We start from the raw sequence: 25253 nt of genomic DNA, 5'->3' as shown, positions 1-25253 counted from the left end.
GATTTTCTTTTTATTAGGTGTCTTAAGGGTGTTAAAAATTTTTTAAAAGTAGTGAATAATTCCTCACGCAACAATATACTTTATTTTGTAACAAATAAAAGTCTGAAAGTGTTGTTTGTTTTTGTCAGGCACTTCTCATGACAACCATGGCTTAAGCCCCTTTCCTTCTTTATAAGCTGTGTTTTGGCTGGGTTCAGGTTGTTGGTTCCTGAGTCTGTAGCTCAGAAATAATATAGTTCCTCTCCTACTTTACCAGAGAGGAGAATGAACATGGTGTGAGAAGGGCACATCACAGATCTCATCCACATGTTTCTAAGGATCAACTTGAGATTGTGATTAGATATTTGTCTTCTTCCGTTTGCCATTTGTAAACAAAGGGATGCCTTCTCCTCCACAGACCTCTCCTGATATTTCAAAAAAATCTCAGGTTTCAGTTTGCTCCACATCTCTGGAGTCCTCATCATGGCCTCCCACAGATTACGATGTAGAAAAGCTAGGTTTTTAGGGCATTCTTCTACCCCAAGTGGAACACATATTCTGAAAGTGGAGTTTCAGTCGTTATTGTTCTATCTCTCCTCAATTCTGAAGTTTTCTCCTGATGAAGAGCAGCCAAGCACCAGGGGGACTGGTTGAGGCTGTTCCACAAATCATTGGTACTAAAATTTCCAATGGACAAGCAGTTCAAGGACATTTAAAGAGAAAAAAGAAAGATACATATAGATCTAATGTTCAATAATTTGTGGGAAGACTGTACTCTATGGCTAATGGTGATATAGAACTCCCCAGACCTTGTGTTGACAGATCCTATAGGACCAACAGTAATTATCACATAAGATAAGGTTGTTTCTGGTCCTGTTGATGCAAAGGAAGACAGTGCATTGAAGAGAGCTTAAATGGGTTATAAATCTTCAAAATCAAGTTACATTACTGTACAGGTAAAGAGTTTCCATGTGTGTTTCAAGCCATTTCTGGCATTTGCAGAACAGCCACATGGGCTACTCTGTTAACATTAATTTCTCATTACAGATCGAACATGACTCGGGAGAGGGAAATAATCTTTGGCTCAAATGTATTTTCTGGAAACTGTTTAGTAAAGTTCTCACCTTGTGTTGATTTAGAGTGTTTGTAATAAAGGTTACTTAGCTGCACTGCCTTTGTTTTATGCCATTGTTTTATGCCTGTGTTTTCTTTTAGATAATATCAGATTGTGATGGAGTCAGATCTGATTCTGCCTTTCCAGTCCTGGTGCTCTCCCCACTGCCTCTTCTTTTGGTACTTATTCTTCAAAGAACTGGTCAACTGTTGTGGCCTGCTAAAGGAAATAGGAAGCCCAGAGAGTATGCACTCTATGGAAGAGGGAAGGATAATATGTGGAAGTTCATGGAAAAAGAAAGATTTATACAGAGTGCAGATGGAGGTGAGAGCCTATATCTCATTATAGTGGCTACTGGGGTGAGAACGTCAGAATCAGAGTAATGAAAGCAATCATTATTTAAAAGGAACACATGATGGACAGAATGCTGAACAATGCAAACATTCACCCCCAGTCACATAGATCTGGGTGTAATCCATCATTCTTTTGCTCACCACACCACCCCAGTTTGGACCCAGTTATATACAAATTAGGCTTGACCCTGTTCCTCAGGGGAACTGTCCATTCCGAACTGCCAAGCCAGGCTACCTTGAATCTAGTGGAGCAGTGAGCACAGGATCCACTTCTGGGCCTACCCTTCCCACTTAGGGCGCAAAAGGAACAAATGATGGACGGACTGCTGAACAATGCAAACATTCACCCCCAGTCACAAAGATCTGAGTTTACTACATTGTTCTTTTGCTCACCACGCTACCCAGTAAGGACCCAACCATATGCAAATCAGTCTTGACCCTGTGCCTCATGGGAACAGTCTGGCCTGAACTGCAAAGCCAGGTCCTCCCTTGACCGGAAGCAAGCATTCTGGGACCCGTTTTAGGGCATCACCCCTCATCAGCAAAGCTAGCTTGTATCAAAGCAAAGTTACATGACCAGACAATACATATTGATGATTTGAGTATGCATTTCGTTTCCAAAAACTGATTTGGGATTTAATGGAAAAATATGCTACATAAAAATAATTGTAAATATTGTGTGCACAAATGTTTCCCTGTGCTCATGATTCCCTCTGAATATGTAGTTCATGCAGATGTATAATACGATTACCTACACATGTATGGGTTAAAGTAAATAATTTTTTTGACTGTGTATAGATTTGGTATTAGGCTCAGATTTTCTACTTGAGCTGCAGCAAAATCAGCTCGATTGGCTGCGCGCTCTTGCACACCACTAGGTGCTGTTTGCACTGATTTTTCAAAATTTGTCGCACCACTGACACTAAATTGCAGAGCGACATGTATAATTCCACCCATTGGCGGAACTCTACCCACCCCTAATTATGTACACCCGTAATGTTTGGTGATTTGAATAGTTGGTATATTTATATTTTGACACACTTTTTGTGTACCTACTTACTGATAAAACAAATCTAATGTGTTACAGACCGCATTATTAGGCTTCCGCTATTTTCTTGTAAGGTGATCTCTTTCCCTTACATGGAGGTGTAATGGCTTATTTCTAAAAATGACAGAACATTTGTTTAAGTGAATTACCATGAAGAATTAGATGTTTTTATTTACCATACAGGTTATGGGCAATAACATCACATAAAACACACACTAATAGTCTTCTTCTACAGCACTTTGGAAGAATTCATATACCTTCAAGGCTCAACCATGGAGCAGATCAGCTAATCCAATAGGGTTGTGATCATCAGCAAGCACAAACCCACTTTAAAGTGATATGTATGGAGCCCCAAGTACTGGAGTTGTGTGCATTGCTTTAACGCATACATGTGTCCAGTACCCAGTTCTAGACACAACAGCTAAACAATGTCATATCCAGGATCAGATTTGACTACAAAGTGGACATCATCTGAGACTTGAGCCTTTCACACTTGGAATACTGAGAAATGTGTATAGCTCTTAAAGCAGTTACTAATTCAGGTGGCAAAGGTACAGGATTTTACTGCAAGGCCTGAAGATGTCAGACACATAACATCAGTCCAGCAGGACTTATACTGGATCCTGTTGGAACACAGAGCTTAATTCAACCCTCAAGGACACTGCTCTCTCTGGAGGTGAAATCCTGTGGACAATAGACCCAGGAACATCTTGGTGAGCAGACTTAAAGACTGTGATTAATGGGCGCAAAGATCACTGCCCTCTTGCCCCCACCTGGGGACTCCTGGATCAATTGTTCTCAATGTTCCAGTGAAAGATTCTCAGTTTACCCACTCTTGGTCACCTGTGTCCCTCTCTAACCCCCCATCTTCCACTCTTGCATCCCCTATCAGTGTTCTGTAGGGGTTTACAACCAGCAGGAAGAGATAAGAATTTCTTAAAAGTAATATGTAATATTGCAATTATTTTCCTTTCTTTAAATAGTTCCGCTCATAGATCTTGCTCAGACTCTGGTGTTGTGACTGCTCTAGAAACAGCGGAGAATGTGGGATACTTCATGAGATTAGGATTTCGAGTTTAGTGTTACTAATGATGTATTTTAAGATGAGATTAACAGTGTCATGGGATGTTAGTCTTCAGTATCACCAAATGGGCAGCTGGAAACAATGATATTCTTTTCTAAATCCAGAACATTTGGGAAAAGTGTAATTTTTGCAAACTAGGTTCAGAGGCTACTTTACCCTCCTATTCCAGTCATGGAATAATGTGTTCCCCAAAATACTTTTGGACCCTAGTTGGAACAGTAAAATAGGGTCTCAGTGTATACACAGTTTCTGCTCCTCTGAACTTGCAACAAAAGCCAACAAGCGTTGTCTGCCAGCTTTTTGGCAATTCTTGTTTTGTTTGTCATGGTTTTTTCAAAACGTTTTTGTTCAGGAAGCTGCCAGGTGTTCACCAACCTAAAAAACACATTGATTAAAAGCAAACATTTTTAGGTCTCAAAAAAGCACAGGCCACCATAGATCTCCCTGGCACTGAAGGGAACTACTTTGTGTGTGGATGTGTTCATTGTGAAAGGGTGGCAGGCAGCAACTCATAATGAAGTCAGCTAATGGCTGAAGTGGGCTGCCACATTGCCCCTTCACACATGCTTGAGTCAGTTGGAGAACATGTCAATGACAAATCGCAGACAAATGAATGATGTGTGGCCGAAAACCCTTATAATTAACTATGTCATACACCCAATTTTGGTAAAATCAAAAGGTCTTGGCTAACACAGGCCTAAAACAACAACATTCTCTTCCATTGACTGCCAGCCTATTGCCTTTGAGAAAGAAAGAAAGAAAGAAAGAAAGAAAGAAAGAAAGAAAGAAAGAAAGAAAGAAAGAAAGAAAGAATGGAAGAATAGAAATACGGAAATATAAAAGGAAAGAAAGAAATTCAGAAGGAAAGGCTGATAGAATGGAAAAATGGAAATACAGAAGGAAAGAAAGATGGTAGGAAAGAAGGATTGGCTGGAAGGACACAAATGAGGAAGCAGGGAAAGAAAGAAAAAAGAAAGTATAGGTAGAAGGAGTGAAGGAAAGATGGAAAGAAGGCAAGAAAGTAGAAATGAAATATAGAAAGAAAAGAAGACAAGAAGGAAGGAAAGAAGGAAGTAAGGAATGAAGGAGAGAAGCAATCAAAATAAAGAAAGAATCAAAGAAAGAAAGCCAAAAGGAAAGTAAAGAGAAAGAAAGAAAGAAAACAAGCACTGGCGTTGCCAATAGGTTTCGCATTTTGAAAGTTGGAGCTATTGGTTTTGTAAATGACATTTTATATTTATATATCATTATTGGCATGGTCAATAACAATATATAAATATAAAATGTCATTTACAAAACCAATAGCTCCAACTTTCCAAATGCGAAACCTATTGGCAACGCCAGTGCTTGTTTTAATTTACGGAACTGGAAAGGTAACAATTTTTTTTTTTTTTAAACTGCTGATAGAGAAAGACGGAGGGTCGGTGTGGGCAGAAGCAATGCTGAAGGCGCAGGTTGTGAGAAGTAACGCAGAGGGCCAGGGTTTGTGGCGGAAGTCACATGGAGGGAGCAGGTAGGAGTGCACGAGGAACACCAGAGAGCGGGGGCGAAGAGTCGAGCAGTGAGGTGTGGGTGAGGTGAAGCAACAGAGGGCGTGTGTAGGTAGGAGAAGCAATGGGTGAAAGAGCAGTGTAGAGCGGGTGGGGGAGAAGGACGCTGGCGACAGAGCAACATGTAAAGTAGATTGGGAGAGAGGGGCACATGAGCGACGGCTGAAAAGCAAACAACACTTATGAATATAAAAAAAAAACTACGAGGTATAGAATGAGGAGCAACGTGATGAGAAAGGGAGGGGGGAAACAAGAAAACGATGGGAATAGGGGAGAAGTGTGGCAGTCAGATGGCTGCGCGGAGGGAAGCCGGATGGGGGCGGGAAAGCCTGGTGGGGGGGCGGGAAGGTATAGAATGACGAGCAATGTGATGAGAAAGGGAGGGGGAAAACAAGAAAACGATGGGAATCGAAAAATAGAAACGAAAGAAAAAAAATGACAAGCTAAAACCGGGAAAGCAAGAAAAAGAAGAAGCCGGATGGGGGCGGGAGAGCCTGGAGGGGGGGCGGGAATGCGTGCGAGGGGAGCCTGGTGGGGGGGCGGGAATGCGTGCGAGGGGAGAAGTGTGGCAGGCCAAGGTGATGTCTTGCATAGAGCCCCGTCCTATAAGTCCACAGCAAGGCAGCAAAAGTGAGCACACTTGGGCCCCTTGCTTGCTCTATTTAAATATTACAGTGTTGTTGCCAGTACACAACAGAACCACCTTCCACAAAAAGAGGAGGTGAAATTACTTCACAGTCCAGACAATGGCACAGAGCAATAGAAAAGTTTATTTGGGGTACAGATTTGGTGATACTTGACAACGTCTACCATAAAAAGGATATAATGGCCTTTTCAAAAGTCCAAAATATCGAGCTACTGCTTATTGGGAACTATAATAAACAATAACCTCAATTAAATGAAGCATATAATGTATAGCTAGAAGCGTCATTTTATCACTGTACAAAGTCATGAAAGTCAGGCACGAATATAAACAGAGACAAGATAACACAAAATTATGCCTGTATATATGAAGGCGCTATTACGTGGTGAAGGACTGGGTTCTGTAAGACCCAGCGGTGCCAGGGCACAACACCTGAAACCTTCGTGGGTAACCTGCTCCGGCGTACAAATCACAGAGACACGGGACACTTCCTTCGGCGTCAAAGATTCAAGGTTTATTTGCTGCAGGGAACACAGAGATCACGACAAGTACACAGCGTGCAACTTGGGGAGACTGCTTCAAATTGGTTCTGTGGATCGCTCCTTTTATACAGTTTGTACCCATAGGATAACATTGAACACAAAAGTTTACAACCCGGTTCCCACAATTATCCCCCAGAGGGGTCGCTTTGGTCACTTTGAAACACATGAGGTCCGGAACATAAGTGCGGAAACATTTGGCGGTTCCCAACTGTAAAAACCCATCTTCCCACCATTAGCAAATTCCAATCGGCAGTAAAACAGATCGAAATAGGAACAAGGACAGGTGTAGAGGAAGACGGAGACAGTGGGGAGATCGGAAAGGGTGTAAAAAGGGGAGGTATCAGGAAACACGAGATACAGGCATCAAAGGGACGTGCTTAATGGGATGCACGGCTGAGACAATAAGCCCGAGTGGCAAGATGAGCCTCATGCGGCGTCATCTGCCTTACAGCAGCATCCCCCTCGTCATAAAGACACTTACAAAGAACATGTGTCTTCCGCAAATATCTTGGGAGTCCCAGGGTCGCGAAGCGGACAGCGTCCGTTCGCTGGCTACTTGAGGGCAAGAGACAAAATGGATGCCGTATCTAAAATGGAACCCGTGGGTACAGATGAAAAACCCACATAACAAACGAACGGTTTAAGTCAGCACAGCGAAACTGCGCACACTTGCTAAACTCGTCATTTGCGGTTCATAGATACCAGACTCGACCATATTCGTACGAGTCGAAAGCACCACTTACAATTGTCACGGAACCTCAGACGCTCCTTTTGCCCTCATGTAGGCAAGCACTAGTCGGAATCATATTCGATATTCATCAGACCATCGAGATGTTGCTGTAGCATAGCTCTGTCCAACTGAGTCCCTTTGGTAACAGATGGTTGTCTCATACACGTTGTAGCACAGAGGCCACATAAGGCAGGACCACACTGCACACAAAGGCAACACGTGAACAGGAACACTACCACAACTCCGATGATCATCAGAATTATCCAACCCCAAGTCGACATCAGGCCCCAAAACCATCCTAGCAACGTCCAATCCCCTACATCCACGTGTATGGATTCGGAGGTCTTATGCAACCTCGAGATGGCTTGATAAACAGTTGGAGCATTATCTGGAATGAAAATGCAGCAGCTCGAATGGATCACCTTACATACCCCACCACGATCTGCTAAGATGACATCTAAAACCATACGGTTTTGTAACGTCATAAGTCTCTCCGCCTGAAGTTCTGTGGTGATATTACCAAGGGCACTGGCAGTAATATTAGCTGTTGATTCTACCACTCGAGTCAACTGTCTCAGGTTCCTACTGTTAACCATAGGTCCCCAAAACGGGAGGAAACCCTTGAAAAAGTCTCCTGCCTCTTGACCGGCAGTATCCTCTTCGCTAACTACGCCTCGCACAACTCTAGTCTTGTGATAATCAGCATCTACAGTGAACGTCGGAGGCAACAAATTTGCAATGAAGCATGAGCCCATGAAGTCAGCGGGCAACCATGCATATGCACGATCATAACAGATAAAGTATGTACCCTTGGCAGCCAGAAACACAGGGGACGAGGACATCGGCAAAATGTAATTTTCAGTGCAAGCACTTGCTCCAAGTCGGGCTTGCGATCTTCGGCCACGACCCATAAGACAAAAATTACCAGTGTGGGGTACGACCCATATTGGAGGCGAGCTTTTAAGCTGCTTTTCGCTAGTGAACACACTATATTCGCCTCTACTTAGGACCCTATAAGCTTGTACCTCTTCTTCAGGGATAAGCGAAGGATCATAGATATCGCTATCTAAATCCTCTATGGCTATCGACAAAGGCTTCTGATACGAGGTAGGACCAGAGTAGGGGGAACGTGGTTCTCGAATGGGGTGGAAACCCAGTGCGCTTCGAAACATTGTTTGAAATGCTCGAGCTGACCCTTGGGAACTATACGGTAACACCAGATATGGAATTCCCTTATCCGTAGTATGTGGCATCAACCCACACACCCAACAATTAGTAGTGTTAACCACTAACTGATGCTGATGGAGGAGCTGAATAAAGGAATTGTTGCGGAATTCTACACGTCTAGCCTGCTCGTGTTCCGGTAACATGTGAAAGGAATGTGGAGAAGCAGTAGAGGTAAGATTAGGGTAGGGAGTAGGAGTAGGTGTAGCAGGTAAGAAGTAAGACATCGTATAGTACACCCCACCCGCCAATAATGCAGAAGCAGTCAAAAACAATACAAACAATTGGAATATAAAACATTTGGTACGACTGAGTTGCTGCAGCTTGAATCGATGCGCCTTAGCTCCCTCCAAATCATTCAGCTTCGAGAATGCCATTCCCTACGACCGTCCGCAACGTTTCTTGACGCACTTCGTTCTGTGTAGCAATAGTCAATCCCCAGGAGTTCCCAGGAACCGACGGTCTTTAACCTAGCGTCAAGACCTACTATCCAGAAGGAAGTACGCGCGCGGCCCTACGGCCTTCAATACACAATATGTATGTACAAGCACAATGTCTCTCAGCTATGGAAGTAAAAAAAAAAAAATACAGGGAGGAAACTCAATATGTACAAAATTTCAATGATACGAATAGTCAAACTGATCACGGGAAATCGGGGATAATGCAGTTTTCAATTTCAGCAAAGCAAAAAAAATATTTTATTTGTCCTTAACGCGAGATCGCATAGAATATCGATGTTTCCCAGGACGTGTCTGCTCGTCGAACAAAGGATCCGTTGAAGAGACAGCGTCCTGCTGATCAGTCGATTGTTCTGGACTTGAGCCCTTTGCTGACAATTGTTCAACGGTGTCTTTCTGCTGCGCTGAGGATTCTCCAACAAGCTGTGCGTCGCTAAAAGGCACAAACGCCGGCAATGTTTCTGTTTCTGTTGACGCAATGCCTTTCCTTACCCACGGGTCTGCCGGCAAAGGGATAGGGACTCGCTTGGTGTGCGTAGCGTGCACCCAATTCTTGCGCCCCTCTAGACGAACGGCAGTCCTCGTGGCCAGGAGCACCTGGTAAGGTCCGGTAAACCTGGGGTCCAGATTGTTTTTTCGTGAAAAGTTGCGTGTTACCACCCAGTCTCCGGGCTGGAGCTGGTGGCCTGGACCCTCTGTCTGCGTCGGCAATGCGTCGTAAACCTGTTGATGAATTAACCTCAGTTTAGCAGTCAAGTCATGTAAATAGTCAATCAGCATTGGATACTCAAGATCAGAGAATATTCCTGGCCTAGGAACCCCCCACACATTCGCAGGACGGCCGAACACTATTTCGTAGGGGCTGAGCCCTATTCGGGAGTGTACAGTCGCCCTAGTTGACAGTAATGCTAAGGGCAAAGCGTCAGGCCACGAAAGACCAGTCGTAGCCTGAATCTTCGCTAGCTTTAGTTTAAGGGTGCCGTTGTATCCTTCAACCAATCCAGCTGACTGGGGATGATTGGCGCTGTGGAATTTTTGATTTATTCCAAGGCCCTTACACACACTCTTCATCACACTTCCAACAAACTCACTTCCATTATCTGACCACACGACTCTAGGCATTCCATACCGAGGAAAATATTCCTTCAGTAGGATTTTCGCAGTAGACAAAGCAGTATTGTCTTTGAGGGGATAGGCCTCGATCCATCGAGAGAATGCGCAAACCACAACTAAAACGTATTTCAGGTTATTGCATCGCTCCATATGGATGAAGTCCAATTGAACCACCTCAAAGGGATACGAAGGGGGAGCAAAACTGCCAGGAGGAGTTGGGGTTCCTTTGCCAGGATTGTACATTATACACACCATACAATTCTTCACCAGACGTTCAGCACATTTCGTAATGCCATCATTCTTCCACACAGACGACAACAACTTACAAATACCTTTCGCGCTAATATGTGCTAACCCATGTGCCATTGTCACAACGGCCAGTACATACGCGTCAGGCAACAACCATCTTTTCTGATCTGACAAATCAATCCAACAACCACTCGCATCCAACTTTCCCGTACTTTCTTTCCACTTCGCCTTTTCAGTCTCGGTGGCCTCATTCTGAATTTCTTTCACACTTTCGATGGTGTCTTCACACATACTCGATTCAGTAGGCCACCTAACCGAACTCGTCACATACATTCGAGTGCTAAGGTTCCGGGCAGTCTCCTTAGCAATCTCATCTGCAAACGCGTTACCACGACCAACATCATCCGTAACTTTACGATGCGCACTACACTTAACAATCGCAACTTGTGTAGGCAAAGTCAATGCATCCAAAAGATCGTTCACAAGCTGGCCATGCTGAATCTTCGTACCATGCGACGTCAAGAAACCACGCTCTCGCCACAATCGTCCAAAACTATGTGCTACACCAAAAGCGTACTGGCTATCGGTGTACACATTCACACGTTTACCTTTCGCTAACACACATGCTCTAGTGAGAGCAATCAATTCCGCAGCTTGGGCAGAATTCTGATTCAATCTTGCAGTTTCAACAACAGTATTCAACGTTACAACAGCATAAGCGGTAGTCACATCACCATTCGGCAACTTAAAACATGACCCATCCACATACAGAGCGCCATCCGGATATTCCAGTGGGGTGTTTTTAAGGTCCACTCGACCTTTCGTTTCTTCTTCAGTCCTCAAGTAGCAGTCATGTTCTGCTACTTCATCTGACTCTGCGCTAATTGGTAACAAAGTTGCCGGATTTAGGACATTACAACGTTTTATCTGAATATGGCTTGCCAAGAGCGTTAATTCATACCCAGACAACCTCGCACTCGTCAAGTGCTGAGTTTTCGTACGATTCAACAGAGTATCGACTGCATGCGGAACCATCACCGTAAGCATATTATCCATGACCAATCCTGCTGATTGTCGGATAGAGACCGCAGCTGCCGCTGTTGCTCGTAAACAACTCGGCAATGCTCTAGCTACTGGGTCCAAGGTCGAGGAAAAATATGCACATGGACGCTGCTTACCACCAAAAGGTTGCGTTAAGACACTCAAAGCACAACCTTCCTTCTCGTGAACATATAGCGTAAACGGCTTGCTATAGTCAGGAGTACCTAACACAGGAGCCGAACACAATGAATCACGTAGTTCAGAAAAACTTTTCTGACATTCTTCCGTCCATGGTAAAGGAGTCGAAACATCCTTGCACGTAAGAGCCACCAATGGTTTCGCTAGCAATGAAAAATTAGGAATCCATTGCCTGCAGTATGATGTGATACCTAGAAAGGCACGCACATCTCTTTGAGTTTTTGGCACAGCCATTCGCGCAATCGCTGCAATTCTCTCTGGGGTCAATCTCCTTCCCTCCTTTGACAATAAGTGACCTAGATAGGTTACTTCTTGACAACAATATTGGAGTTTAGAAGGTGACACCTTATGATTTAGCTCACAGAGATGTTGCAGCAATGACACCGTAGCTATTTTACAAATGTCCTGAGTGTCGGCAGCTACCAACAAGTCATCGACGTATTGGATTAAAGCCGCACCAACCGGCAACTGAAACGCATCCAGTTGACCCTTCAAGGCTTGACTGTAAATCGATGGACTTTCACAGTAGCCCTGAGGAGCGCGTTTGAACCGGAAGCTACGTCCACCGAGAGAGAAACCGAAAAGGTCCCTGCTCTCTTCGGCAATCGGGATGCTGAAAAACGCATTTTTCAAATCAATCACCGAAAACCATGATGCAGTAGCTGGAATCAGAGTCAGGAGCGCCGTGATGTCAGGCACGACGGGAAATTGAGGAACCACAATTTTATTCACTTCCCGTAAATCGATAACAAAGCGATAAACAGGCGGTTTCGTAGGATCTGTACGTTTAAGAATGGGTAGTACAGGACTATTGCACACGTTTCCCCGAGTCTCTTCAATAACATCTTTCTCGATCAAATCATAGATGATCGCCAACAGCGCTCGTTCACCGTCAAGGGAGATACGATACTGGGGAATACGTGGCAATCGCACATTCGATTTCAACTGAACAACATAAGGGGAGATATCAAGTAGGCCCACGTCATTTGGACCCGTCGCCCACAAAGACGCAGGAAGAGAACTCAATTCCGGTGGGAGCTTGTCGAGAGACAAGTACATGGGAGAGACAACCCTCTCTCCTAACGTAAGCTTTACACCCGCAGGAGAACAGTACAAAGTTGCATACAGACGTTTAAGCAAATCCAGGCCCAATAGATTTTCACCACAACCCGTGGTTAAAATCAGCGGAGCTTCTAGCTCACGTGGCCCAATTTGAAGGGGCAAAGGGCATGAAACTGGATTGCTAACGGGGGCGCCAGAAAATCCAACGGAAACATTTGTTAAGCCAGACAAAGGTGCGCCAGGGAGTTTCGAATGCATGATAGAACTTTTCGCTGCACCAGTGTCCAACAGAAAAGGCTCAACGACGCCCGATGTAGCAACTGCGACGTAAGGCCCTCTCTGATCAACCGGAACTGATACCACTCCCTCTCCTTGTCTTTGGCTGTCCTAGTAATTACTGTCGTCAGTTCCCTGATCGACGTAATAATCGTCTACATTGTACTGCGCAGATCGCCCTTGCGACGATCCACGTTGATCAAAACAGTTATTAGAATTAGATGAGTTATCTGAACGATCGTTCTGAGCACCACGACCTCTACCACGTGATGCCTGCTGTGAACCACCACGGCCTCCTTTAGACGAATTACCACTAGTACGTTCATTTAGAACAGGGCAGTTGAATTTGATGTGTCCTTCCTGTCTACAATAAGCACATTGATTGTACCCTAACGATGATCTTTGGGAGGAGGAATCATTACGCGGCTGCGACCGATTCGATTGCGACTGCGATCTATTTTGTTGTGAATTATTCTGATTTGACCGCGGAGGATACGCTTGTTGCAACAACACTTTAGTTTTAAGCTCTTTCGTCTTTTTGTCAGCACGGTCATTTTCTTCTTTCTCTCTATTCTCATAATATTGTGCTGTAGCCAATATTTGAGCTGAGGTAGAAACGGCCCATGCACTTTCCGAATTCTTCAATTTATTGCTCAAGTCGGGCAATAAATTCGACACAAATTTATCCACAAACAACCTCTGTCCACCCTCAGTACCCATATCCTGTCCACTGTGGTCAATGAATGCTTCCTCAAACCTCGTAAAGAAGTCGGAAACACTCTCATCTTTCTTTTGCTTACAAGCTGACAATTTGTCCCAGTTTACCCTCATAGCTGGCATAAGAGTCTTCATCAATGTTATTATACGCTGGGGAAGAGCAGTAATCAATTGGTCGGGTTTAGTAGCAGCCACTTGTCCAGCGTCTGCCGCTGTGATGGCAGCCCAATCACCGCCTAATTCATTTGCGTGATCTTGGTGACGAATTTTAGCCCATACCGGTTGCGGTACAACGTTGCCAAACAACATATCGATATCGGCAAGATTCATTACCGTAGCATCTACTAGCTGCGATAATTCCTTATAATACCCAGTAGGATTTTTACGAGGATCGGGCAAAGATTGCTTCACCTGAAGCACTTCCGATCGTTTCCATGGGAGGTGTATCCACACTCTCTCGAAGTGCGCCACTACCGGAGGATTAGCATTAGCATCAGCTGGTATCCAAACCGGTGGAACTTCACGCATAGGATATTGGCCAGATTCGTCTGGTTGATTTCCAATATCCTCAACAAACAATGCATGAGGTATGGGAGCAGGACGAAGAGATAGTAACCGTTCAATAGCACGTCGGACGTTAGTATCTACTATCAGTCCATTTGCGAACTGAAGCCGAAGTTCAGACAGGGCGGTCAGCACCTCGTCAGGCGCATTGGCCGCTATCTGATCATGTAGGAACTTGCACATTTCATCGAACACGTATCTTTGGGTTGGTATGTTGAATTGATTAAACGTTTCGAGGACAACACGAGGCGGATTTCTAAGGGGGTTTACCATCCAACCCATCGCCATATTATATAGCGCAACGCGTTCTCTGTTTCCAGGAAGCTGACTACGTCTCTGAGGACCATCGGAGCTAGCAGACCCATGAACAGGTCCGAGCGACTGAAAGAAACTGGCTGCAAGAGGAGAATTACGACTACGAGTAGAGGGGGAGAGATACGACACAGGGCTAACAAGAGAAGGAGTAGAAACAGTAGCAACAGCAGGGGTTAACAAAACAGGAGCAGTAGCGGGAGCAGGAGTATGAGGAAGCGGAGGAGCAGTAGGGATAGAAGCAGGCAAAGGAGCAGGAACAGTCGGAAGAACGGGTGCAGGTTGAGGAACAGGTGGAGGAGGAATAGGTGGAAGGACAGGTACGGCAGGGACCACAGGAGCTGCGGTACCCTGTACGTACGGAGGTGGCGACTTCATAAGATAGGACATTAAAGGATCCTCAACTGCCTCTTCCTTCTTATCCGACTCCGTAGGCAAAGCAGGATAGCATTTATCTATGGTCATACGCTGTAGCCTCTCAAACACTTCCTTATCCTTATCCTCCTTATCACGCTGGAACTGCTCAGCTTTCTTCACTATGGTAGCAACATTATCTCGCTGACTACGTTTATTCTGTCTGATTTCCTTCTGTCGGGCTTCCTTGCGCCACAACCGAAAGGCATCAAACATGGCCGGCCTTGATTTTCGTTCGAACAACTTCATTTCTAGATTATCTAAGATCGACGCCTCGAAGCTACCGTGAGGTGGCCAACGAAGGTCGCCGTCCTTCTTTGTATATTTAACCCAATAATCGTTAAAGGTAATCGGGCCTAGCCCATGTTTGCTATATAGATCATAAGTAGGAGTTCCAACCGGAGGTATCGGACACGAGTCCTCCAGCAGGGAATCCGCACCACAAGGTCTGAAACAACTAAACAAAGTACTGCGACCAGGCATCTTGCACACTAGCCGAGTTTCACAAACTTCAAGGGTTACGGGATTTACCAAGTCCCAGCAAAGAACAAAACCCTCGATCTTTGGCGGCTGCAGTCGTCAAACAACACAACAAAGTACGCTGGCAAAGTGTCACCGACAAAAACACTTACACAGCGTGTACAACAAAAACACTCGCTAAAGTGTCAACAACCAAGAACTATGGGAGCGACCCACAAATACTTAACTCAAAAATCGATGGCGTCACCAGGAAGGCCCGTCAATCGTCTCGCTATACCAAGGTCTACGCCAGGCGCCAAAACAGGTCTACAGTCAGGGCAGCAGTCCGTCGCAGCCGTCCGGAGGCGGGAATCTTCGCGGGAAAAGTCTTCGGGCCACTTATTTCGACAACAGGATCGATGAAGCGGAGTGCACCTTCCCTCGGAGATTTCACACGAAGTTCCTCACGATCGTCGGGCTTGGACCGGTACCACTGATGCAGCCCCACGTTGGGCGCCAACTGAAGGACTGGGTTCTGTAAGACCCAGCGGTGCCAGGGCACAACACCTGAAACCTTCGTGGGTAACCTGCTCCGGCGTACAAATCACAGAGACACGGGACACTTCCTTCGGCGTCAAAGATTCAAGGTTTATTTGCTGCAGGGAACACAGAGATCACGACAAGTACACAGCGTGCAACTTGGGGAGACTGCTTCAAATTGGTTCTGTGGATCGCTCCTTTTATACAGTTTGTACCCATAGGATAACATTGAACACAAAAGTTTACAACCCGGTTCCCACAATTATCCCCCAGAGGGGTCGCTTTGGTCACTTTGAAACACATGAGGTCCGGAACATAAGTGCGGAAACATTTGGCGGTTCCCAACTGTAAAAACCCATCTTCCCACCATTAGCAAATTCCAATCGGCAGTAAAACAGATCGAAATAGGAACAAGGACAGGTGTAGAGGAAGACGGAGACAGTGGGGAGATCGGAAAGGGTGTAAAAAGGGGAGGTATCAGGAAACACGAGATACAGGCATCAAAGGGACGTGCTTAATGGGATGCACGGCTGAGACAATAAGCCCGAGCGGCAAGATGAGCCTCATGCGGCGTCATCTGCCTTACAGCAGCATCCCCCTCGTCATAAAGACACTTACAAAGAACATGTGTCTTCCGCAAATATCTTGGGAGTCCCAGGGTCGCGAAGCGGACAGCGTCCGTTCGCTGGCTACTTGAGGGCAAGAGACAAAATGGATGCTGTATCTAAAATGGAACCCGTGGGTACAGATGAAAAACCCACATAACAAACGAACGGTTTAAGTCAGCACAGCGAAACTGCGCACACTTGCTAAACTCGTCATTTGCGGTTCAAAGATACCAGACTCGACCATATTCGTACGAGTCGAAAGCACCACTTACAATTGTCACGGAACCTCAGTGGCGGTCACGTTATTTTGAAGGTGTGTATGATCCACCAATGCTCATGCCTACAAAATGACAATTTTAAACTGCTGATAGAGAAAGATGGAGGGTCGGTGTGGGCAGAAGCAATGCTGAAGGCGCAGGTTGGGAGAAGTAATGCAGAGGGCCAGGGTTTGTGGCGGAAGTCACATGGAGGGAGCAGGTAGGAGTGCACGAGGAACACCAGAGAGCGGGGGCGAAGAGGAGAACAGTGAGGTGTGGGTGAGGTGAAGTAACAGAGGGCGTGGGTAGGTAGGAGACGCAATGGGTGAAAGAGCAGTTATTTTTAATTTACGGAACTGGAAAGGTAACAATTTTTTTTTTTTAACTGCTGATAGGCAGAGAAAGACGGAGGGTCGGTGTGGGCAGAAGCAATGCTGAAGGCGCAGGTTGGGAGAAGTAATGCAGAGGGCCAGGGTTTGTGGCGGAAGTCACATGGAGGGAGCAGGTAGGAGTGCACGAGGAACACCAGAGAGCGGGGGCGAAGAGGAGAACAGTGAGGTGTGGGTGAGGTGAAGTAACAGAGGGCGTGGGTAGGTAGGAGACGCAATGGGTGAAAGAGCAGTTATTTTTAATTTACGGAACTGGAAAGGTAACAATTTTTTTTTTTAAACTGCTGATAGCAGAGAAAGACGGAGGGTCAGTGTGGGCAGAAGCAATGCTGAAGGCGCAGGTTGTGAGAAGTAACGCAGAGGGCCAGGGTTTGTGGCGGAAGTCACATGGAGGGAGCAGGTAGGAGTGCACGAGGAACACCAGAGAGCGGGGGCGAAGAGTCGAGCAGTGAGGTGCGGGTGAGGTGAAGCAACAGAGGGCGTGGGTAGGTAGGAGAAGCAATGGGTGAAAGAGCAGTGTAGAGCGGGTGGGGGAGAAGGACGCTGACGACAGAGCAACATGTAAAGTAGATTGGGAGAGAGGGGCACATGAGCGACGGCTGAAAAGCAAACAACACTTATGAATATAAAAAAAACTACGAGGTATAGAATGACGAGCAACGTGATGAGAAAGGGAGGGGGGAAACAAGAAAACAATGGGAATAGGGGAGAAGTGTGGCAGGCAGATGGCTGCGCGGAGGGAAGCCGGATGGGGATGGGAGAGCCTGGTGGGGGGCGGGAAGGTATAGAATGACGAGAAAACGATGGGAATCCAAAAATAGAAACGAAAGAAAAACAAGCTAAAACCGGGAAAGCAAGACTATTCCGCCATGCTCGGCTCGAAAAAGCAAATGGCCGGATGGGGGCGGGAGAGCCTGGTGGGGGGGCGGGAATGCGTGCGAGGGGAGAAGTGTGATAGGCAGATGCGCGGAGGGAAGCCGGATGGGGGCGGGAGAGCCTGGTGGGGGCAGGCGGATTAGGGAGATGCTCGTGCGTGTGTGGTCACGTGACCCGCTTTTGTGGTCACGTGACCTCACATGCACTGTAAAGAAACCGCAGTGGAAACCGCAGTGGTTTCACTATTCGATCAAGCCCATGAATTTTCGCCTATTCCATTCGCAAGCGAATGGTAATAGGCGAAACCTAAAAATGAAAGAAAATGAAAGGGAAGAAGGCAGGAAAGAAAGACAAAAAAAGAAAGCAAGAAAGAAAAAAGAAATGAAACAGAAGGAGGCAAGAAAGAAAGACAAAAAGAAAAAAAGCAAGAAAGCAAGAAAAATGAAAAAAGGAGGCAGAAAAAAGAAGTAAAGGTATAAAGATGCAAAGAAAATAGGCGAGAAAGAAAGAAAAAAGAAAGAAGGAAAGAAAGAAACAAAGAAAGAAAGAAAGAAAGAAAGAAGGAAAGAAAGAAAGAAATTAATGAATTACAAAAACAGTGTTACAAGTGATCCAAATTAAACACGATAAAGACTGATTTTCATCCTGGGCAAAATTTATTGAAGAACCATTTAAAGAATCAAATCCAGAATAAGTGTGTTCTGAAGAATACATGAAGTGTTTGGTTTGTTTACTGCATGCATAGTAAAAAGAAGAATAACTTAATACAGGACAGTTTCTAATGGACTCAATCTGTTATGCTTTGAAAACGTCAACTTACACTTCAAAAGGAATTTAACACAGTGTTGGCAGGAGACAGGAACTGATAAAGCATGGAATGTGGCCTTCGCCTGCATCGGGTAGAAGGGTCTTGCATTCTACTTTAAACATAAATGCAACCCTAAAGTAATTTTAGAGTATAAACTGCAAAAACACTGGGAATGAAGGGGACTCCCTTCTGTGGATGTGATCATTGTGAAGAGCAAAATGCAGCCACTCAAAGTGTAGTTACCCAGTGGCTGGCTGGCCCATTGCCCCATGCTGTATGCTGTAGTGGGAAGAAGCAAAATGCAAATTACACACCAGACCAATGGATGAAGCAAGGTGGAAGCTCCTTTAAGTACATATATTATACATGTAACTTTAGTAAAATCAAAAGGTCTTGGCTAACACCTAAAAAACTAGGACTGGCATAATATAACTAAGCATGGGCGAATTTTGCGAATCTCGCGTTCGCGAATTTTGCGGATTTGCGAACTCGCAATCCGCAAAATCCGCGAATTCTCGCGAATTTGCGGGGTTTTTTTTTTTGTGTTTGCGCGGGTTTCTGCCAGTTCGCGAGGGTTTTGTACAATGTCGCAAATTGCGAACTTACCTGTCGGGTCGCAAGTTTCGCGAACTTGTTGTTTCTACGTGTCCAGCCTGTTTGGGACACTCTTCTTCATCACTGCCACTCTCTGTCACCACTGCCACTCTCTGACTACTCATGCCACCCTCTGGCCCACCCATGCCACCCTCTGTTTCATCACAGCACCCTCTGGTTGTCCAGTCAGTGTACATTATTGTGGCAACGCAAGCACACCTTCCCTGCCTCAAGTGACCTGAATAAATTTGGGGCTGATTAATGTGTCACAGAATATTTTTTTAGGTGGCACCTGCTTCCTTAGTGCTTCCTGATTAGTGATCTTTTGCACTTGCTAAGTGCTTTCATTGTTGCAAAATTAGTTACAACACCTGCCCTGCCCCAACTGACAATAATGAATTAGGGGCTGATTAATGGATTTGAACTTCCAGCCTGGCTCCTGCTTGTCTCCCTTAGCTGTAATTCAGGACCTTTGTGGCATATGTGTAACTATTCTGAGGTTCAGAGCAGGGTCACATAATAGTTGCAACTGGCAACTGAACTCTGGAGGGGCCCCTCAGGAAGCACTACAGGAAATGGCTACTAATGATGAGCCTGAACTTTTGAACCTGGTAAGTAGTTTCAGTTTTGCTAAGATCGTATTTCTGCAATTTTGCACTTATTCGCGGGGCGCGAAATTGTACTGGGAAGCCGCGAACTCACGCGAACAGTGCGAGCAAAATCCGCTGCTCGCGGATTTTGTGGGAGATTCGCAAATCTCGCGGATTGCGAATTTACCGAAAATCCGCAAAATCCGCGAGCGAAACGGATTTTCCGCCCATGCTTAAATATAACCCATGAGTCATGTTACACATCTATGGCGCAGCCTGGATACCATGGGCCCTAATGCAGAGAAGGAAATTAGGACCGTGGCTTGATAATAAAATACTGATATAAGTGTGGTGCTGTGGGCCCATCGCATACTTGTACCCCGGTGTTACTGCACCTGCTGCACTTATGAGTGCTAAACCTCTGTTATGGTTCTCTGGGTTAATCATTCTACCTGTCTTTCTTTCTTGCTTCCCCATACCCATCCCTCTCATCTCATTCATGCCTTACATGCTCTCCTCCCTATTCCCTTCCTCTTTCTCTTCTCTCTCTCTCTCTCTCTCTCTCTCTCTCTCTCTCTCTCTCTCTCTCTCTCTCTCTCTCTCTCTCTTTCTCCCTCTTCTGTCCCTTACTCATACTCATCTTCTCCCCCCTTCTTTCCCTACACCTTTATCTCTGGCACTTTTCTCTCCTGCTTCCCTTGCCTGCTTTGCTTATTCTTATCTCTTTTCTCTTGCTCTCTCCTCCCTGTTTTCTTCTGACATTCTGTCATTTCTCACTCTCTTCCTCTCTGTTCTTTAACCTTCTCCTCTTCTTTTATCCCTTTTAATTTCATTATTTATTTCTCTCTTATCTTCGACTCTATCTGTACCCCCTCGTCCTTCCAGTCTTCATGTAGATTATAAACTGAGCCTGGCCCCAGGCATGCTATGTGTTTAAAAAAAAATGAAAAGATAGCCTGTAAAATAAGTTCAGCTGGTTCAGGACAGACTGGTCCTCCTTTCACCTTGCACAGGTGTCACTGCACTAGCTGTGCCCCATTTACACATGACATACCTGATTTCACGTGTAAGATCTGTAGCATTGCACTGGGGAGAATAAACATTACAGCAAGGTTGGGCAACTGCCAGAAATGAAAAAATGAAGTGGCTGATTTACTGTTTGGAAGAGAGGGTACTCCATCACAACGGTGATGTAGTATCCTCATTTGCAAACTCATGGTCCACCGGCATGATTTAGAGGTGGGCAGACCAATATATTGCAACAATGGAGATTACTCTGGCACCAAAAACAACATTGTCCTTATATGGCATAACAGAGGACAGGCCATTGGAGGTTAGCCATCCCACCGTCTGCTCAATTCAGAGTGGGTAGTCAAATGGTTGTTCTTGTAAAAATAAGAAAGGAACCACCACATCATGGAATACAACTTACATTCTGTAGGGGTCATTAGTTATTCTTTTTTTTTCAAACAAACTCCGCCGTACGAATTTTGGGCCAGATTCACAAAAGTAAGCTGCTCATATAACTAGCCAGCAATGGTTTAATCACTTTTCAGCTTTATGTGGCGGAAGTGAGGACTCAAATAGCCTCGGGGTAGTCAGCTGTGGGGGTGGGGATCCTACAGGGGAGGACGAGCTTCCATTTACGGCCTCTGAAGTAGCAGTGGCTATTAGACACCTAACCCCCAAGAAGGCGGCCGGCCCGCACGGGATCCCTGGGGACCTCTTGATTGCGGAACCTTTGGCCTGGGCCAACCTAATTGCCACAATAATGAATCTGATTGTAAGGGGCCACCCTGTACCTGATTCTTGGAAGGGGGCTGAGGTGGTAACAGTGTTTAAGAAGGGGGCAAGAGATGACCCTGCCAATTACAGACCTATCAGTTTGATAGATGTAATCCAGAAAGTGGTTGGCAGGGTCATTATCTCAAGGGTTGGCGATTGGATGGAGGAGGCTAGCATCCTCTCCCACTTCCAAGCTGGATTCCGCGGAAAGGTAGGCACGATGGACCAGGTCTTTCGCTTTTTTGTTATCTATTGGAAGACAGTTACCTTCAAAAAGGGCAGTCTATATATGGCCTTCATAGATCTTAAAACAGCTTTTGACCTGGTCCCTCGGGCTAAATTGTGGGAGATTCTAGGGGGGATGGGCTTCCCCGGTAGACTCTTGAGTTTAATTGTAAAGCTCCACGAGGGGAACTACGTGAGGATCAGATGGGGTACCCAGGGACAGTTAACTGATAGGGTCCCTGTGAAGTGTGGAGTACGCCAGGGCTGTGTTATGGCTCCGACTCTTTTCTCCTTGTTTGTGAATGGAGTGGTGGACCATCTGAGAGGGGATGAGTCGGATGCCCCATCCCTGGCGGGGGAAAGAATCTCCACTCTACTCTTCGCCGACGACACTATACTGATCTCCAAATCCCCAGTGGGTCTGCAAAAACTCTTGAATCGATTCAGCTCCTTCTGTACAAATAGAGGCTTAACCATCAACACCTCGAAAACCAAGCTGATGGCCTTCTCACCCTCCAAAAGATTTAAAAATAGCCTTTCGCTTAATGGGGCCCCCCTGGAGGTGGTCGATTCATTCGACTATTTAGGGGTGCGGATAAATAGTCGAATGAACTGGAAGGACCATCTGGCCAAAATGTTACTTAGTCACAAAAGAGTATCTGGGGTGACTCTGAGGGAGTTTCGAGAGTCAACCAGTAAACCTGTCTCCCCGGCCATGGCCATTTATGAGGGTCAGATACTCCCGGCGGCATTATATGGCTCCGAGCTTTGGGGGTTCTAAAATGTTTCTGAACTTTCCTTAGCGGAAAATGAGTTTTTAAGGGAGGTGGTGGCTCTTCCCGCCTCTACCCCGCTGATCCCCGTGCGACTAGACTTGGGTAGACGAGCCCTTAAGGACCTAGTGAGGCTGCGCCTATTGCTCTTCTGGGTCCGCTTAAGAAGGACTAAGGAGCTTGTTAAATATGCTGAAGGGTTGGATGACCTATTATTGCTTGATACTGGCAATAAGATTGGATGGCTGAACAATGTGAGACACCTAGTTTTCCAACTGGACTGAGAGATGCATGGGAGACACAAATGCTGCCGCCCAAACTAGTGATCAAGAAGCTATACTGGGATTAGGTACAGGGCGAGGCATTACGCGGTATGGTTGGGGGTTCACTCACCGATAGGTTTTTAGAGTTCAAATGGGCTAGAAAGCTGAAACCCCTTTTTGATCTGATAACCAAACCCTTAGACAGAGCGCTATATTTAAAACTAAGGTACGGGACCCTCCCGGTGCATGAATTCACCGCGAGGTGGTCCAACTCTGGTGTCCCCTCGCGTTCGTGCCCTGGCTGCGCAGCCCCTAAGGAGTCTGTGGCCCACCTATTTTTTGCCTGCCCCGCCTACAAAGTGGCTCGGAAGATCTGGCTGAAACCTGTATGCAGGGAGTTGGGGTTGAGGTGTCACAGTCTGGCCTTACGTGTACTCTCTACTGACTCAACTTCCACTGCCATGATATGCGGGGTGGCAACATTTTTGAGTAGTGCATGGCTGACGCGCTCAAGATTACTGAAGCTGCATTCTAGGCTACCAATTGATTGACTGTATGTAATTGATGGCTCTCCTACTTAATTAAGTGAACTCTTGAGGATGCTTCGTCCTAGGTCTATATTAATTATACTGTTATATTTTATCATTGTTTTTAGCGGGAGAAATGTACTTTTATTGTGTATATTTACTCTTTTATGGTGAACAATTTTTACCGAATAAAGATATTCAACAACAACAAAAGTAAGCTGAGATGAAAGTCTAACTTTACAACTTTTGGTATTCAAAAAGGGCATGTACGAGTAGTAAAGTTAGACATTTGTCTCAGTTTTGGTCTCAGTTAATCTTAAGATCAAAATGTAAGTTTCACTGGGACAAAAGTCTAACTTTACTACTTGTGAAGGGCGTTGGTGAATACCGAAAGTCTTAAAGTTAGACTTTCGTTTCCGTTTACCATTGTGAATCGGGCCCTTTGTTTTTGAAAAATTAAAACTATATAAAAGTTTGAAGGTTGTCTTGTTTGAAGGAGCCACCGAAAAAGTTTAAAGACATTTGAACATTACAGCATTGATAGGAACCTCTGTGACAGCAGTTCCTGCCAACGTTTGGGCAGTGCCTTAACAAAACTTGAGGGGGCCCCCTGCAAAGCACAATGAGGGGGCTCCCTCAGCGGCCCAGCTCACCACCTACCACTTTGCCCCACCGACAAAAATAAGCAGTCACCTAAAGCCGTATTTTCAGCACTTATCTGTGCATACTTCGAACAGCAAATAGAAATAGGATGCGCTTTAATTGTGTTCTATGGCTGCCTGAATGATCCATGACTGATAATTAAAGGGAACAAAGACAGAAAAGTCACATTACAAATGAATACATACATTTCTATTTATAGCCCTATTTAGTGTCAAGACGAGGTATCTCAGGGTCTTTAAACAACAAATAGCTGGCATTTTCCATTTGGCAACCCTACTTTATATTCCTTTTCATGAAATGGATTCTCACACTACAGCAGTAAATGTAAATTTCAACTGTAAGGAATAGGCAGAGTGGGGGCCCTCTTTTTTTGGTCACAGCATGCCTAGGCTTTTGGGTGTCAACCTGCCTCAGGCCCATGGTTTGTACTGCTTGCACTCTCTAGTTATGCCTTACTGGCCTACACTCGTCTAATCCCACCTACCTGCACTTGTTGAGGCTACCCTGGTTGTACAGATACTGTATCTTTCATGTTCGTCCACGGTCTCAGAAATCAACATGTCTATGGGCCATATTCATGAACACATTTTCCCATAGACACAGAATGGGCAAAACCCTTTGATGAATCAGGCCCTATATCTCTCTTTATCTCTCTCCCCCCTCTCTCTCTCTCACCCCCACCCCCCTCTCTCTCAGTCTTAACTCCCCTCTCTCTCCCTCTCTCTCTGCTCCTCCTACCATGGTATCACCTGGCCTGTGTTACCCCATCTTACTCTGGATTGCTTGCTGGCCGGAATGTCTGCATGTAGAGGCCCCCATTCTCACCACATTAAATGCCGTCCTTACTAATGGATTGTGGAGTCTTACAGTCTCCCAAAGTGACTTCCTGTACTTTACTGTTTCCAGTTATAAAGGTACATATTGTCTCAGCGACTCCTGTTGTCATCCAGCGTGCCCTTAAGTGTTCATAGATTGGCGACTCACTAGGACAGAAAGTAAGTCTGGCACCAAAATAAAAGCGGCCCTCATTAGCAAATCAGACAGCTGAAAGAGAGGCCCATTTGCAAATAGAGCTAATTATTATCTTATCAAGAAATGCTACATATGTGTTTTCAAGGTATGGTAGACTGCATGAATGTATGCTTGCTTCTATTCAAAGTTTGTGGTAATATAATGGATGTCAACAGTAAAACTCATCATACCAGATTCAACAGGCTGACAAACA

Source organism: Lissotriton vulgaris, chromosome 6 (genome assembly GCF_964263255.1).
Source record: "Lissotriton vulgaris chromosome 6, aLisVul1.2, whole genome shotgun sequence".
In the NCBI taxonomy this organism is placed as follows: Eukaryota; Metazoa; Chordata; class Amphibia; order Caudata; family Salamandridae; genus Lissotriton; species Lissotriton vulgaris.
The sequence above is the reverse complement of the archived record's forward strand: the minus strand, read 5'-3'. Positions refer to the sequence as shown.